This window comes from Desmodus rotundus, chromosome 6, assembly GCF_022682495.2.
Source record: "Desmodus rotundus isolate HL8 chromosome 6, HLdesRot8A.1, whole genome shotgun sequence".
Lineage (NCBI taxonomy): Eukaryota > Metazoa > Chordata > Mammalia > Chiroptera > Phyllostomidae > Desmodus > Desmodus rotundus.
The window spans coordinates 133860422-133877847 of record NC_071392.1 but is presented as its reverse complement, the minus strand read 5'-3'; the positions used below and the strand labels follow the sequence as shown (position 1 = coordinate 133877847).

General features: G+C 39.6%; 1 protein-coding gene across 5 annotated transcripts in view; it reads right to left on the bottom strand.

Annotated features, from left to right (window-relative positions):
* KIZ (kizuna centrosomal protein) overlaps positions 1–17426 on the bottom strand; it is a 164543-nt gene that overhangs the window by 114078 nt on the left and 33039 nt on the right. The gene's annotated exons all lie outside the window — the stretch shown is intronic.

The following is a 17426-nucleotide window of genomic DNA, read 5'->3' as shown; positions in this document are numbered from 1 at the left end:
TCTTTGAAGACCATGTGCCAATTCCAGAAAAGGCAGTTGAGAGTCTGAGAAACTGAGTGAAGCTTTCAACAACCCCTGAGTTAGAGAATAAAAGCTGAAGTCCAGGTCCGCCAAGAAAGGAAAACCAATAAATCACCCACACTTGAACTGGAAATTCCAAGGACTTCTTCCTCCACATAAGAGTAAAACATAGTCTGGCCTTCAAAGGGACCAAGGCCTGGCTGCAAACCACCTCAGTGCCCAGACCTCGATGAAAGTGATCCAGAATTGCTTCTGTACCTAGACACCTGACAGAAGCAAATGTAAATTCTTTTTAGAGGAGAACTTTCCAGGCCTGAAATAACTCCAAAAATGCTCCTATATAATATACATTCAGAAATTACCAGTGATTTGAGAAAAGCAAGCCAGAGTGATTAAAAGCTAAGAAAAACAAAAGAAGCTAGAAAAAGACCTACAGTCCCTAAGGTACTTAAACAATGTCCAAAAAGAATATGAAAATACCAATTAACAATGGATTTTGAAAGGTCGGTAACTTATATTAAACAAAAATTAGTGAATATACAGATAATTAGAACTATGTAATTAATAAGCTTCAGCTAATGAAAACCTATAGAATCCAGCACCCAACAACTGGTGAATAATAAATTCATTGAAAGCATACATAGATATTTAAATAAATAGGCCATTACTATGGATTATCAACAAAAACCAAAGAACAGATACTGTTTAGAGTACATTCTCTGAAAACACATTATTCAGATATCTATAATGAATACATAGTCATCATTTCCCCCAATGTGTAGAAAGTAAAAAAAAAATCATTTCTAAATAATGCCCATCAAGGAAGTATTAATAATTGTAATATTTATTTTAAGTATATTTTATTGATTATGCTATTACAGTTGTCCCATCTTTTTCTCTCCTTTATTCCCTTCTGCCCACCCCCCACCAGCATTCCCTGCCCCCCATTAGCTCATGTCCATGGGTCGTTCATATAAGTTCTTTGGCTTCTCCATTTCCCATACTATTCTTAACCTCCCCCTGTCTATTTTCTACCAACCATTTATGCTACTTATTCTCTGTACATTTTCTCCCTCTCTCCCCCTCCCACACTCCCACTGATAACCCTCCATGTGATCTCCATTTCTGTTACTGTGTTCCTGTTCTAGCAGTTTGCTTAGTTTGTTTTTGATTTGGGGGGGGGGGGGGGTTAGTTGTCAATAACTGTCAGTTTGTTGTCATTTTACTGTTCATAGTTGTGATCTTCTTTTTTTGGATAAGTCCCTTTAACATTTCATATAATAAGGGCTTGGTGATGATGAACTCCTTTAACTTGACCTTATCTGGGAAGCACTTTATCTGCCCTTCTATTCTAAATGATAGCTTTGCTGGATACATTAATCTTGGATGGAGGTCCTTGTCTTTCATGACTTGGAATACTTCTTGCCAGCCCCTTCTTGCCTGTAAGGGTTCTTTGGAGAAGTCGGCTGACAGTCTTATGGGAACTCCTTTGTAGGTAACTGTCTCCTTTTCTTTTGCTGCTTTTAAGATTCTCTCCTTATCTTCAATCTTGGGTCATATAATGGTGATATGCCTTGGTGTGTGCTTCCTTGGGTCCAACTTCTTTGGGACTCTCTGAGCTTTCTGGACTTCCTGGAAGTCTATTTCCTTTGCCAGATTGGAGAAATTCTCCCTCATTATTTGTTCAAATAAGTTTTTAATGTCTTGTTCTTCCTCTTCTCCTTCTGGCACCCTGTGATTTGGATGTTGAAACATTTAAAGTCGTCCTGGAGGTTCCTCAGCCTCTCCTCATTTTTGGGAATTCTTGTTTGTTCATTCTGTTCTGGTTGAATGCTTATTTCTTCCTTCTAGTCCAAATCATCGATTTGAGTCCCGGTTTCCTTCCCTTCACTGTTGGTTCCCTGTACATTTTCCTTTATTTTACTTTGCATAGCCTTCATTTTTTTCCTCTATTTTTTGACCATAGTCAACCATTTCTGTGAGCATCCTGATTACTAGTGTTTGGAACTGTGCATCTGATAGGTTGGCTATCTCTTAGTTCTATTTTTGGAGTTTTGATCTGTTCTTTCATTTGGGTCATATTTCTTTGTCTCTGGGCACCTGTTATGTTGTGAGAGGTGGAGCCTTAGGTATTCATCAGGGTGGGGCAATAAACATTGCTGCATTTTGGTGCTGTATGTGGGGCAATGTCAGAGAGGAAATAATGTTGCTTGCTTGGCTTTCACTGGCTTTCAGTCACTTTCCCAACTACCCACAAGCATAATGGACCCCTGTGGTGCTGATTCCCTGGTGGGTGAGTTTGAGTACATTCTAGGACCTTGTGGATCTCTCCAACTAACTCTCCTGTGTGGCTGGGAGTTTCTTCCACCACCGCAACCCACACAGAGTTTTACAGCCAGAGGTTTTGAGGCTTTAATTCCCCACACTGGAACTCTGCGTTGCATGGCATATCTTGCTCCACAGTTGTTCTTCCCAGGTTATCCACACACAAATGTGGGACCACCAGCCTCCTCCTTGCCACACGTCCTCTCCACCCTGGCTGCCCGTCTCTGCCCCTGTTATCTGTCTAGATGAATGTTTCTTCTTTAACTTCTTGGTTGTTGAACTTCCATACAGTTCAATTTTCTGAAGGTTCTGGTTGTTTTTTTTACATTTGTTATTGTCCTTCTTTTGGTTGTGCAAGGAGGCACAGTGTATCTACCTATGCCTCCATCTTGGCTAGAAGTTTCCATACATTTTTTTCCAATAATTGTAAAATTTAGATAATTAAAGTATTTAAAACTGATGACAGTGATGCCATTTCTTGTCAAAAGCAGTGATGTGCAAATCAAAGTTCTTAAAGGCAAATTTAAAGCCTTAAAATTACATGCTCGAAAATGAGAAAGATTGAAAATTAGGCACTCAATTTCAATTGGAAAAAGATCCACATAGTAAGACCAAGAAAAGTAAAAAAGGAATAATAAAGATAATAATAGAAACAAATGATATTTTTAAAAAGCAATAGATGGGATCAAATCTGATTACTTGAAGAATTAATAAAGTAGACAAATGTCATGCAGGATTGATTGATAAAAATAGGACAAACATAAAATTATGAGTGAAGAAAGGGAATATAATTCTTGATGCATTCTAAAATATGCTTACAAATTTGAAAGCTTAGATAGTAGATCTCTTTCTAGTAGATACATTTTCAAAATTTACTCAAGATGAATGAAAACCTGAATATACATATTAGCATTTAAGAACTAAGTAATCAAACAAAAATTGAGGGAGTTTTTATCAGTACGTCTGTCTTGCAAGAAATGTTAAAGAAAATTCTTCATGCTGTAATCTTTGCAAATGCTTCTCATTATCCTCCACTTCTGTCTTTGCTGGGGCCACTCACCACCTCTGACTGAGGCCAGCAGCCAGTAGTGAGATGACTGGCAAAGGTTGGGAACCAGGTTCCAGTTGGTCAAAGGAGACTTCTTTTAAAATCCCTACAGAAACCTAGTGATAGTGACTGTGATTACTGCCTACTTTGCTGAGGATCAGGTCTCAAGATTACTCCTCTCTTGAAAGCCTTGTTCTGGACTTTTGAAATTTAAAGATAAAAATGTCTTGGATTTTTTTTTTCAGATCAAAATAGGTAAGCTAACAGGAGAGGCACAGGCCAGACTGCGGAATGAAGTGCCAGGTAGAACATGAGAGAATACACTGATGGCCCCACCTGGTGGCACAGTGTTATTTTTCCAAAAGTGTAATGTACAATCTTATTTTGGAAACAAAACAGAGAATGAGTGGCAAGAAAAATCTCAGGGGGCCACCTGTGTTGAGGAGCAGAGACCATGTCCAGGAAAAACAAGTGATAGTGGTGAAGGAAAAAAGAAATTGAGAACTGATATCTGAAGGCATTATCATTTCTAAAGGAACAATGAATTTAAAATATGCTTCCAGCTCCTCTTAAGTGAATTTAGGGTAAAGAACCCAGTTGTGACCTAGAATTCCATGCAATGTAATTTTCAGCAGGAAATCTTTCTCAGATACAAGAACTTCCTATATTGAACGTTGAAGAGGGGCTAAATTAAAATTACTGGATGAGATTCAATCTATGTGACCAGATTTTTATGACCTTGAGAAACCAAGGCTTTCATTTGACTTAGTTTAAAAGGCAGCACTACATTTCGCTTTCAGTCATACTCCAAGGGGAGAAAGAACAAAGCAACTTTGCAATTACTTTGTTCAAGCTTGAAGAAAGGCATATAGCACTTCATCAGCTTATTTGAGCCTGGGAGGCACAAAAATCAATATGGACAGAGCAAAAGGTCAAATTGCTTAGTTTTATTTTCCTTTTCTAATTAAAGAATCTAATTTGATTCTCAAGCTTCCTTATTCAACCTTATAAAACTTATCCTTGATGATACTCTAGTTATTTAGACAGTAGAGAGTCATTCATTGGGAGATAGCCCAGGGTACGAGTTCAGAATGCATATTCTGGACCCAGATGGCTGAGTTCAAAGTACACAAAGTCACTTTGTGAGTGAACGTAGATGCTGTGCATCTCAGTTTCCTTCTCTATAAAATGGTGACAATAATAGGACTAAATGGATGATTATAAATAAAGCTCTTACAATAGTACCTGGTACAGAGTTGGTGCACTGAAGGTACATCACCATTATGATTGTGATATATGTAGTAGACCACAGAAATCTAGAGCATGAATACTGCCATCTAACTGTCAGTGTGGATGCTAACTGCTCTCCCCATCAGCTTTGTGGCCTGGAAAGGTTATTCAATCTTTCTAAATGCCACCTGAAACACTCTACTTGGTATCTGCAGCACAACTCCTCAGTTCTGCTTGTTTTTCACTGCAGCCTCTGCTCAGACTCCTTTTCTGGCTCCTCTGATCTCTCTGACCTTGTAAATCAGTCCTTGGTCTGCTTTCCTATTTATGCTCACACACTAATATTCTTCTGAAGGAAATAACTTTAAAATACACTAATACTTTGATGACTTAGTAAAGTTACAGGATACAGAATCAACACACAAAAGTCAGTTGCATATATACATACAATGAAAAACACAAAAAAAGGAAATCAAGGAAACATTCCTATTTACAATTGCATTAAAAAAATAAAATGGTGATCTGGAGGAAGATGGCGGCGAGATAGGTGGGAGCAGAGTCCACTTCCCCTCAAAGCCAGTGAAACACCTAGCTGATCTGAGGAGCAGAGCGAACAGCCAACAGTATTCCAGCATATATGAAGATCGGAGACCAAAGATAGAGGACATTGAAAGATCAGACGGTAAGAAGAGTGCTTAAGGATAATAAGGTCCCTGGGACCAACGTGGGCCCTGGGCAGCTGAAGCTCCAGCCCGGGCGCAGGGTCTGCTGCAGGATTCTTGGGAGAGAGCCAGGCTGGGCTGTGTGAGAGACCAGGTGCTTGTTTGGACCAGGGGGGCTTGAATAGGAAGAATTTCTCAAAAAGGAAAAGAAAATAGAGGCACATAGTAGCTAGTTAGAGAACTCTCCGCAGCAGCCCTGGCCTCTGGCGCCCCTCCCCCCTCAGCCCCTGGTCTGTGAACACGGAAAACCAGCCCCGGGGCTCAGCTGAAGCCCAGCTGGCGTGCACCCAGATTAGCGGACTGCGGGCCCACACCTGAAACCCCGGGTGGGCGCGCACCCTGATAAGCGGCCCAGGTGCCTGGGCGTACAGACAAAAAGTGCCTGGGTGGACGCGCACACCTCAAACCTTGGCTGGGCGCCCAGACTTGAAACCTCGGGTGGGTGTGCGACTGGATCAGTGGCTGGCTGCCCCCGCACACAGACCCAAAGCGGGGATCTGCAGACAACCCAGGACCAAAGCAGAGATCTCCCACACAACCCGATCAACAGCCTGGCTACCTGCAGGTGACCACACCCAAAAGCACGGGTTCTGAAAAACTCCTACGTAGCCCCTGCGCACAGAACCCTGCAGGGCCTACTGGCTCTCTAAGAGGAAGGCAGAACGCCCAGCAGAGGGGAGCTGCTGGGCTAGGGGAGACTGCATTCCCCGGAAAGACTCGACCCAGTAGGGGGCTGAACGCAGCACCCAGAGCCCCTAGCATCTAAGACAGCAAAGAGCAAGAAGGTGGAGTGTGAGTTGCCCCTAATTGGTGCAACTCAAGGACAGCACAACTGGTGAACTAAAGGCCTAGTGGGGAGCAGAAGGACCCGGAGGAACTGGTCTGAAGGCTGAACAACAGCGAAGAGTGTGTGGCTCAGGAAGGGAGAAAAGTGAAACCAATCCTTCCAACCACCCCCTCCCATTCCACAGACAGGAAGACCAGCAGAACTAACCTGACCAGTTTAAAGCCAGCAGAAGATTTTTTTTTTTTCTTTCCTCCTTTCCCCCTGAATACCTTCTACTTTTCTGTCCTTCTTTCTTTTTTTTTTTCCTTCTTCCTTCCATCCTTTACCTTTTTTATTCCTTCTTCCTGCCTTCTTTTATTTATTCTGTTGTTTTAATTTTTGTTAAAATTCCTTATCTTACCTCTGATCTTTCTTTATTCCATCTACCTTCCTACCTTTCCTTTTCTATTCCCTTTTTCCCTCCTTCCTTTCTTTTTGTTTCCTGCCCCCCTTCCTCTTTTTCCCACAGGTGAGACAAGAAAACCTGGAGTGCTGAAAGGACCAGAGTCAGACCCTGTTACACCCATAAACGTCAGCTCAAGACCAGTGAGCACAGGAGATTAAGGAGACAGCACCACTGAATCCCATTGGCATTCTACCTTAGAAGTTCATACCATAAACCCAGGGAATCAGAATACATCAATTTAAGAAGCAGAGGCTAACAAGAAGAGTCTCACAAACAATGGGAAGACAAAGAAACAATCCCCAAATGAAAGGAAAGGACGAAGCCTCAGAAAGAATGCTAACTGAAAAAGAGGCAGTCAACTATCAGATACTGAGTTCAAAGCAATGGTTATCAGGAAGCTCAATGAGCTCACAGAGAACTACCAGAAACTACAGGGAAACTACAATGAACTCACTACAAACTATATCGACATGAAAAAGGAAACAGAAACTATCAACAAGGGCCAAGAGGAAATGGAGAATACAATTTCTGAATTGAAGAACACATAGAAGGGATGAAAGGCAGACTTAATGAAACAGAGGATCAGATCAGCGAGCTGGAGGACAAAGTAGAAAAAAACACCCAGAAGGAGTAAGAAAAAGAAAAGAGGCTCAGAAAGAATGAAGAGGGATTAAGGGAAATGCAGAAAACATGAAATGTAATAATATCTGTATAATAGGAATACCAGAAGGAGAAGAAGAAGAGCAAGGGATAGAAAACCTGTTTGAAAATGTAATGATGGAAAATTTCCCTAATCTGATGAGAAAAAAAGTCACACAAATCCAGGAAACACAGAGAGTCCCAAGCAAGAGGAACCCAAAGAAGCCCACTGCAAGACACACCATAATTAAATTGGCAAAATTCCAAGACAAAGAGAGGATATTAAAGTCAGCAAGGGAGAAACAGGAAGTAACATACAAGGGAGCCCCAATAAGGTTAGCAACTGACTTCTCAATGGAAACGCTCCAAGCCAGAAGATTATGGCAAAAAATATTCCAAGTAATGAGAACCAGAGGCCTGCAACCAAGACTACTTTACCCAGCAAGGCTCTCAATCAAGATAGTAGGCCAAGTAAAGAGATTCCCAGACAAAAGAAGTCTAAAGGAATACACTTCCACCAAACCAGCTCTGCAAGAGATGCTAAAGGGACTGCTTTAAGGGAAGGAAGAAAAAGAGAAAGAGAGAGGAACACAGGTAGGAAAAAATGGCAATGAATAACTACGTATCCATAATAACCTTAAACGTAAATGGATTAAATGCTCCAATCAAGAGACATAGAATACCTGAATGGATAAGAAAACATGACCCACATATATGCTGCCTACAACAGACCCTTCTCAGGACAAAAGACTTACACAGACTGAAAGTGAAGGGCTGGAAACACATTTTCCAAGCAAACGGACAGGAAAAAAAGCAGGGGTAGCAATACTCATATCAGACAAAATAGACTTCCAAAGAAGGGCCATAAAGAGAGACCCAGAAGGTCACTTCATAATACTCAAAGGAAGAATCCACCAAGAAGACATAAACATTGTAAATAGATATGCACCCAACATAGGAGCCCCCAAATACATTAAGAAAATCTTGGAGGACTTCAAGAAAGATATTGACAGCAACACAATTATAGTAGGGGACGTTAACACCCCACTATCAAAACTGGACAGGTCTTCCAAACAAAATTTCAAGAAGGATATTGTGTCACTTAACAATACCCTAGAGGAAGTGACTTAACTGATATATATAGAGAGCTTTTCATCCCAAAGAAGCAAAATACACATTCTTTTCAAGTGTACATGGAACATTTTCAAAGATAGACCACATGATAGGACAGAAAGCAAGCCTCAACAAATTCAAGAAACTTGAAATCATATCAAGCATTTTCTCAGACCACAAGGGACTGAAAATAGAAAGCGACCCCAAAGGAAAAAAACCAAAACACTCAAAATCATAGAGACTGAATAGCATGCTATTAAACAATGAATGGGTCAAGAACGAGATTAGGGAAGAAATCAAAAAATTTTTTGGAAACCAATGAAAATGAACTCACAACAATCCAAAACCTATGGGACACAGCAAAGGCAGTCTTGAGAGGGAAGTTCATAGCAATACAGGCCTACCTTAACAAGATAGAAACATTTCAAACAAACAACCTAACCCTACGCCTACAAGAACTGGAGAAACAACAACAAAGACAGCCCAGAGCAAGCAGAAGGAAGGAAATAACCAAGATCAGAGAAGAGTTAAATGACATAGAGATGAAAAGCACAATTCTACGGATCCATGAATCCAGGAGCTGGTTCTTTGAAAAGATAAACAAAATTGACAAGCCTTTAAGTAGGCTCATCAAGAAAAAAAGACAGAGGATCCAAATAAACACAAGTAGAAATGAAAGAGGAGAGATTACAACTGATACCACAGAAATACAAAGGATTGTAAGAAATTACTACAAAGAACTGTATGCCAAGAAATGTGAAACTCAAGTGAAATGGACACATTTCTACAAAAATATAATCTTCCAAAACTGAATGAAGAAGCAGCAGAAAGCCTGAACAGACCAATAACAGCAGATGAAACTGAAGCAGTCATCAAAAAAACTCCCAACACAGAAAAGCCCTGGACCAGATGGTTTCACAGGAGAATTCTACAAAGCATTTAATGAAGAGCTAACCCCTATCCTTCACAGACCATTCCAAAAAATCTAAACTGATGGAAGACTCCCAAACTCTTTTTATGAAGCCAGCATCATCCTAATCCCAAAACCGGATAAAGACACAACAAAGATAGAAAACTTCACGCCAATATTGCTGATGAACATAGACACTAAAATTCTCAACAAAATATTGGCAAACCGCATCCAGCAATACATTAAAAAGATCATCCACCATGACCAAGTGGGATTCATCCCAGTGATGCAAGGATGTTACACTATTCGCAAATCAAGAAACATAATACATCACATAAACAGCAAAGACAAAAATCACATGATCATAACAATAGTTGTAGAAAAAGCATTTGATAAGGTACAGCACTCACTTATGATAAAAACACTCAGCAAAGTGGGAATAGAGGGAGCATTCCTTAACATAATAAAGGCCATATATGAGAGACCTATAGCCAACATCATACTCAATGGACAAAAACTAAAAACTGTACCACTAAGATCAGGAACAAGACAAGGATGCCCTCTCTCACCACTCCTATTCAACATAGTATTGGAAGTCCTAGCAACAGCAATCAGACAATAAAAAGAAATAAAAGGCATCCAAATTGGAAAAGAGGAAATGAAACTGTCGTTGTTTGCAGATGACATGATAGTGCACATGGAAAATCCTATAGACTCCACCACAAAACTACTCGACCTAATAAATGAATTTGGCAAAACAGCTGGATACAAAGTCAACACTCAGAAATCAAAGGCATTCCTGTACACCAACAACAAAACTGCAGAAACAGAAATCAGGAAAAAAATCCCATTTGATATAGCAACAAGAAAAATAAAGTACCTAGGAATCAATCTAACCAAGGAGGTAAAAGACCTGTACTGAGAAAACTACATAACACTAAAGAAAGAAATTAAGGAAGACACAAACAAATGGAAGTATGTACCATGCTCATGGGTTGGAAGAATTAACATCATCAGAATGGCCATACTACCCAAAGCAATTTATAGATTCAATGCAATCCCTATTAGAGTACCCATGACATATTTCACAGATATAGAACAAACATTTCAGAAATTCATATGGAACCATAAACGACCCCGAATAGCTGCAGAAACTTTGAGAAAGAAGAACAAAGCAGGAGGGATCACAATACCTGATATCACAGTGTATTACAAGGCCACTGTGATCAAAACAGCCTGGTACTGGCATAAAAACAGGCACATAGACCAATGGGATAGAACAGAGAGCCCAGAAATAAACTCAAGTCTTTACGGTCAATTAATGTTTGACAAAGGAGGCAGGAGCATAAAATGGAGCAAAAACAGCCTCTTCAACAGATGGTGTTGGGAGATCTGGACAGCTACGTGCAAAAAAATGAAACTTGATCAGTAACTTACGCCATACACAAAAATAAACTCAAGATGGATAAAAGACTTAAATATAAGTCGTAACACCATAAAAGTCCTAGAGGAAAACATTGGCAGGAAAATCTCAGACATTCCATGTAGCAACATCCTCACAGACATGTGCCCTAAAGCAAGGGACATAAAGGAAAGAATAAACAAATGGGACCTCATCAAAATAAAAAGCTTCTGCATGGCTAAAGAAAACAGCACCAAATTACAAAGAGAACCAACAGTATGGGAAAACATATTTGCCAATGATAGCTCAGACAAGGGCCTGATTTCCAAAATATATAAAGAACTTACATGACTCCACTCCAGGAAGACAAACAACCCAATTAAAAAATGGGCAAAGGACTTGAACAGACACTTCTCCAAGGAAGACATACAGAGGGCCCAGAGACATATGAAAAGATGCTCAGCATCACTAGCCATCAGAGAGATGCAAATTAAAGCCACAATGAGGTACCATCTCACACCAGTCAGAGTGGCCAACATAAACAAATCCACAAACAAATGTTGGAGAGGATGCGGAGAAATGGGAACCCTAGTGCATTGTTTGTGGGAGTGCAGACTGGTGCAGCCACTGTGGAAAACAGTATTGAATTTCCTCAGAAAACTAAAAATGGAACTGCCCTTTGAGCCAGCAATTCCGCTGCTGGGATTATACCCTAGGAACCCTGAAACACCAATCCAAAAGAACCCGTGCACCCCAATGTTCATAGCAGCGCAATTTACAATAGCCAAGTACTGGAAGCAACCTAAGTGCCCATCAGCAAACAAGTGGATCCAAAAACTATGGTATATTTACACAATGGAATTCTATGCAGCAGAGAGAAAGAAGGAGCTTATACCCTTTGCAACAGCATGGATGGAACTGGAGAGCATTATGCTAAGTGAAATAAGCCAGGTGGTGAGGGACAAATACCATATGATTTCACCCTTAACTGGAACATAATCAATAGAAGAAAAAAGGAAACAAAATATAACCAGAGACATTGAAGTTGAGAACAATCTAACAAGAGCCAGGGGGGAGTGGGGTGGGGACAGTGGGAAGAGGGGATTACAGGAACTACTATAAAGGACACATGGACAAAATCAAGGGGGAGGGTGGAGGTGGGGGAGGGCGGGGGTTGAGCTGGGGTGGGGTGGAGGGATGGGGAGAAAGGGCATACAGCTGTAATTGAATAACAATAAAAATTAAAAAAAAGAGACTACAGACTAAAGGGAGAAAGGCTATTTATGCTTGTCCAGACAATTGAAATAGAAAGAATACTATTAAATATTACCGATTCAAAAAAAACCCCTCAACAATAATAAAATGAATGACATGATTAAAAAATAGGCAAAAGATATAAATTAAATGCACCAAAGAAGATATTCAAATGGTAAATAAATATTTGAAAAGATGCTCAACATCATGTCATTAGGGAATTGCATGTATAAACAACAATGAGATATCATTACATTACTAGTAGAATGGTTAAAATAAAAAAAACTGACAATATCAAATGCCAACAGGGATGTGCGGCCACAAGACCTCTCATTCATTGCTCATGGGAATGAAAAATGGTAAAGCCATTTTGGAAGACTGTTTGTCAGTTCCTTATAAAGCAAATCTTTGTCTTACCACATAATCTAACAATTGCACTTCTTGTTATTTACCCAAACAAGCTGAAAAGTTACATCTACATAAAAACCTGCACATGGGATTCTGTAGAAGCTTTATTCATTATTGTCGAAATAACAAAGTCACAAAAGATGTTTTTCAGCAGGTGAATACATAAACTGTGGGAGAAACGAGCTAACAAGCCGTGAAAATACAGGAAGTAATCTAAAATACATATCTGTTAGTGAAAGAAGTCAATCTGAAAAGGCCACATACTATGTGATTCCAAGTACATAACATTCTGAAAAAGATAAAACTATAGACAATTAAAAAATCAGTGGTTACCAGCATTTGGCGTTGGGGGAGAAGAAATAAGTTGATGGAGTACAGGGGATTTTTAAGCTGAGAAACTATTTGTATGATTTTGTAGATGTGAATATATGATATATGTAAACAAAGCAAATCAAACCAAAAAACTCTCCATACATTGCTTCATTCACCAGAGAAATAACGTTTACATGAGAAACTGTTTGTTGGCTAATGCAGATGTGCACAACCATGTTTCTAGGTCCCTGCCAGTCTACAATGTTTCACACTTGTTTACCTGCTTGTGGCCATGTGTGAAAACACATTGATCAGATGATGAGGGTATAGGGCAAGGGAAAGCACAAGTTACCTTGGCTGCTGGGCCACTCACTTTGCCACCCTATCAACATGTGTTTCCACATTGGACCCTAAACACATCTAATTCAGCCTGTTCTGGGCCACTGTCTTCTACCCATATAATCCTTGTAAAGATATAATCCTTGATTTCAATTCTTCAATTGGATTGTATTAATTTTCTATTGCTGCATAACAAATTAACACAAATTTAGCACAATACAAATTTATCTCAGAGTTCCCGAGAGTCAGAGGTCTGAGTATGCGTTAGAGGGGTCTTCTGCTCAGAAAGTCACTAGGATGAAATCAAGGTGTCAGCTGGGGCTGCAGTCGCATCCAAGTCCACTGGTTGTTGGCAGAATTGAATTTCCTATGGCCACAGGACTGAGGCCCTCAGCTCCCAGATGCCTCACACCATTTCCTGCCATAAGACCTTCACATGATGGCAGTTGGCTTCCTCAAGGTGAATAGGAGAGTATCTCAGTTGCTTTGAATCTCTCTGACTTTATTAAGGGCCCATAAAGGCTGATCTATTTAGGTCAGGCCCACTCTGGATAATTCCTGTTTGATCAGCTCAGTCAACTAATTAGGGACTTCCATTATACCTACAAAATCTCATCTCTGTCATATAACATAGCCTAATCATGAGAGCAAAATCCACTAAACTCACAATACTGCCCACACTTAAGGTGTGAGGATTTCACAGATATACCCTAGGGGGTTAGAAATCTTGGGGGCCATCTCAGAATTCTGCCTACCACCTAGATAATTAATCCTAATGATGTCAGATTAATTCTTCTAAATTAAGTTACTCAGCATGTTATCCTTCTCTTAAAATAACCTTTGGCCCTGGCCATATAACTCAGTTAGTTAGAGTGTTGTCCTAACATGCCAAAGTTGCAGGTTCAATCACCAGTCAGGGCACATACAAGAATCAAGCAATGAATATGTAAATAAGTGAACAACAAATCGAAGTCTCTCTCTCTCACACACGCACACACATACACACACACTCTTCTTCCTCCTTCCCTTCCCCTCTCTCTCTCTAAAAACCAATAAAATAACGTTCAACAGTTCTGAAAAATATAGGGAGTAAACTCTAAATTCACTAACTGGGCATTCAAGGCCTTCCCCAGACAACATTTTAAACCTTTACTCCAGCAAGTCCTCCTCCACGAGCCCGCAGTCACACCCTTTGTTCTGCCCATCCAGGCCCTCTGTGTTCTCTGTATCTGCATCCTTCTTGTACTCTTCCTTTAGCCTAATTTACCCTCTTCCTTCCTCCTCCTTTTTTAAAAAGATATAATTAATTTATTTTTTAGAGAGAGGGAAAGGGAAGGAGAAAGAGAGGGAGAGAAACATCAATGTGTAGTTGCCCCTCACATGCCCCCAACTGGGGACCTGGCCTACAACCCAGGCATGTTCCCTGACTGGAAATCAAGCCGGTGACCTTTGGTTCAGAGACCCATGCTCAATCCACTGAGCTACACCAGCCATGGCCCTCCTCCTTCTTATTCAAAGCCTATATAGCCCTGAAGATGCTGCATCAGCACCTGTACAAAACCTTTTGTGACTCATATGAATCTTAATCTTTATATGAATTTGTCCTAAAGTAGTGAATTGCAAAAAAACGACCATAAACTTCTCATCCCTGTGTGTATACCCTTTTGCAATGTGACTTTGCCACTCACCTCATCAAAAGAGGCTATATTTCTCTACCTTTTGACTTGGGGCAGGGCCCGGTGATTTTCTTTGGCCAATAGGACATGAGTAAACAATATAAGCAGACACTTAAAAGGCATCTATGTACTGGAACTTGCTCTCTTGCTGCCTTGGGAATCCTGCTACCACTACCAGGTGATTGAACCTGAACTACTCTCCCACATTATATCTGTGGCCCCAACTGGCATTGGGCCAACCACCTGCCACATGAAAAATAATAAATGTCTGGTGTTTTAAGTCATAGAGCTTTGTACTAACATTAACAGCAAACTATTTACTGTTTAAGAATAAAAAGATTCAATGTCCTCCCTTTTTAACATTTTTTAACATTCACCTTCATTCTAGTATACTTTCTTGTGAGAAGAGTTAATAATAGCTTGCAGAGAAGGATTATGTACATGTGCATAAAAACAGTCTGGTTTTCAATATCTGCACATATGCATGGGAGTGGATCATGAAGCTTCTCAAAAACGCTGGACTTTTAAAGGTGGAAGCAACCCAAGTGTCCACTGACAGATGAATGGATAAACAAAATGTGGTATATCAATATACTCATATATGATCAAAAGGAATGAAGTTTTGGCATATGAGGGGGACCTCAAAAAACCTGGAACTATCTTCTGAAGGGAAGGCTCTTTGTATTATAGGCTTCCCCTGCTAGGTGGAAAAGCCCATGCTAAAGAGGAAAATAAGAGAACACCTCAAAAGCAGCAACAATGGTAACAGGTTAACCAGCAGCATTTAAAACCACCTTCAACCTATTCTTGGGGAGTACATTCACGACAGAAAACCAAAGACTCAAATTTGATAACACAGACAGAAAACGATAATTACTGACAGACCTTTCATTCTGGGGGCATTTTATTAAGACAAATATTCAAAAGTTCTTGAAATGCCCATATTTGGGAAAACTGTATCTCCAAATTCCAAGGAGCTTGGCTTTAAGGTCATAGGAAAAAGTCATTCATATAGGAGAATGAGAGATAAAACATTCTTAATTCCACACAATACACATTTTTTCATCTCAGAAAAAGACTGAGTCCTAGGTAAGTACACTCGTCTCCCAGTTAGCCTATAAAAATATTAACTTGTCTAGTAAATTGCTATAAAAAGAAGCCTCCAAATATAAAACCCAAAATAAACACATTAAATAATAAAGTTTCTAACAATAAAGTTTCTGATGATGTAGTATGTTGATGCATCTCTTTGATGAGAGAGAAGTATTATTACTGGAAAAATTCATTTGGCTTGCTTCTGCAAAAAACCAAATTTTCCAAGAACAGACATCATGTTGGTTCTTCCACCCACAGAGCAAATACTTTGACCTTGGATGTGCTCTTAATAAATACTTTTTGAACAACAGTTTGATGTCAATCAGACTATAAATTAAACTTTTCACCAAAAGTAGATAATGAATGGTAAGAAGCAATATATTAAAAGGTATGATGGTGCTTTAGAAGAGAACGTATACCTTCATATAAAAGAATGCCCATTTGGCTTTTTACACTTGCAGGGACTGTTGAAAAGAAAGAATGACAGCATCTGGATGTAATAAAGTTCTGGGTTCCATGTGGGGTCAAGGAGGCTGAACAAAGAGTTTGCCCTAGTGGCCTATGTGTCACTTTTATGCCCTTGGCCTTGGTTTCTTCATTTTTAAAGATGATAATTTAGTTTGTCCAAAAGAACCTATGCACCCCAATGTTCATAGCAGCACAATTTACAATAGCCAAGTACTGGAAGCAACCTAAGTGCCCATCAGCAAATGAGTGGATCAAAAAACTATGGTACATTTACACAATGGAATTCTATGCAGCGGAGAGAAAGAAGGAGCTTATACCCTTTGCAACAGCATGGATGGACCTGGAGAGCATTATGCTAAGTGAAATAAGCTAGACGGTGAGGGACAAATACCACATGATCTCACCTTTAACTGGAACATAATCAACAGAAGAAAAAAGCAAACAAAATATAACCAGAGACATTGAAGTTAAGAACAATCGAACAATAGGCAGGGGGGAGAGGGGAGGGGACAGTGAGGAGAGGGGATTACAGGAAGTACTATAAAGGACACATGGACAAAATCAAGGGGGAGGGTGGAGGTAGGGGAGGGAGGTGGGTTCGGCTGGGGTGGGGTGGAGGGATGGGGAGAAAAGGCATACAACTGTAATTGAATAACAATAAAAATTAAAAAAAAGAAAAAAAGAATAGTATGGGAAATGGAGAAGCCAAATAACTTATATGTATGACCCATGGACATGAACTAAGGTGGGGGAATGATGGTAGGAGGGCGGTACAGGGTAGAGGGGAATAAAGAGGAGACAAAAATGGTACAACTGTAATCGCATAATCAATAAAATATACTTAAAAAATGATAATTTAGTTTGTTTACTTAAGTTCCTTCTACTCCTAAAAGAGATTTGTTACTAGTAGTGTTATTTTTATTACAGAACTGGCTTTCAACTGTTTACATGTTGTCTATACTATTTTACCCAGTATCTCCAATCAATGGTAAAAAAATCATATATGAGCTTTTATGAGTTAAATATTGTAAGTGCTCAAAATATGTAACATTGATGCTATTCTGATTTAACATTCAAGATTCCAATGTACTCATATTTACACTCAGAAAAGGAAAACTGGCTTAGATACTCTGTTAGAAGAAATTATTAACTCATATTTAATCAAATGGCAAAAATGATACTATATCAAGGAATGTAAGAATTAAGCAAATTAATTAGATACAAGTACTTAG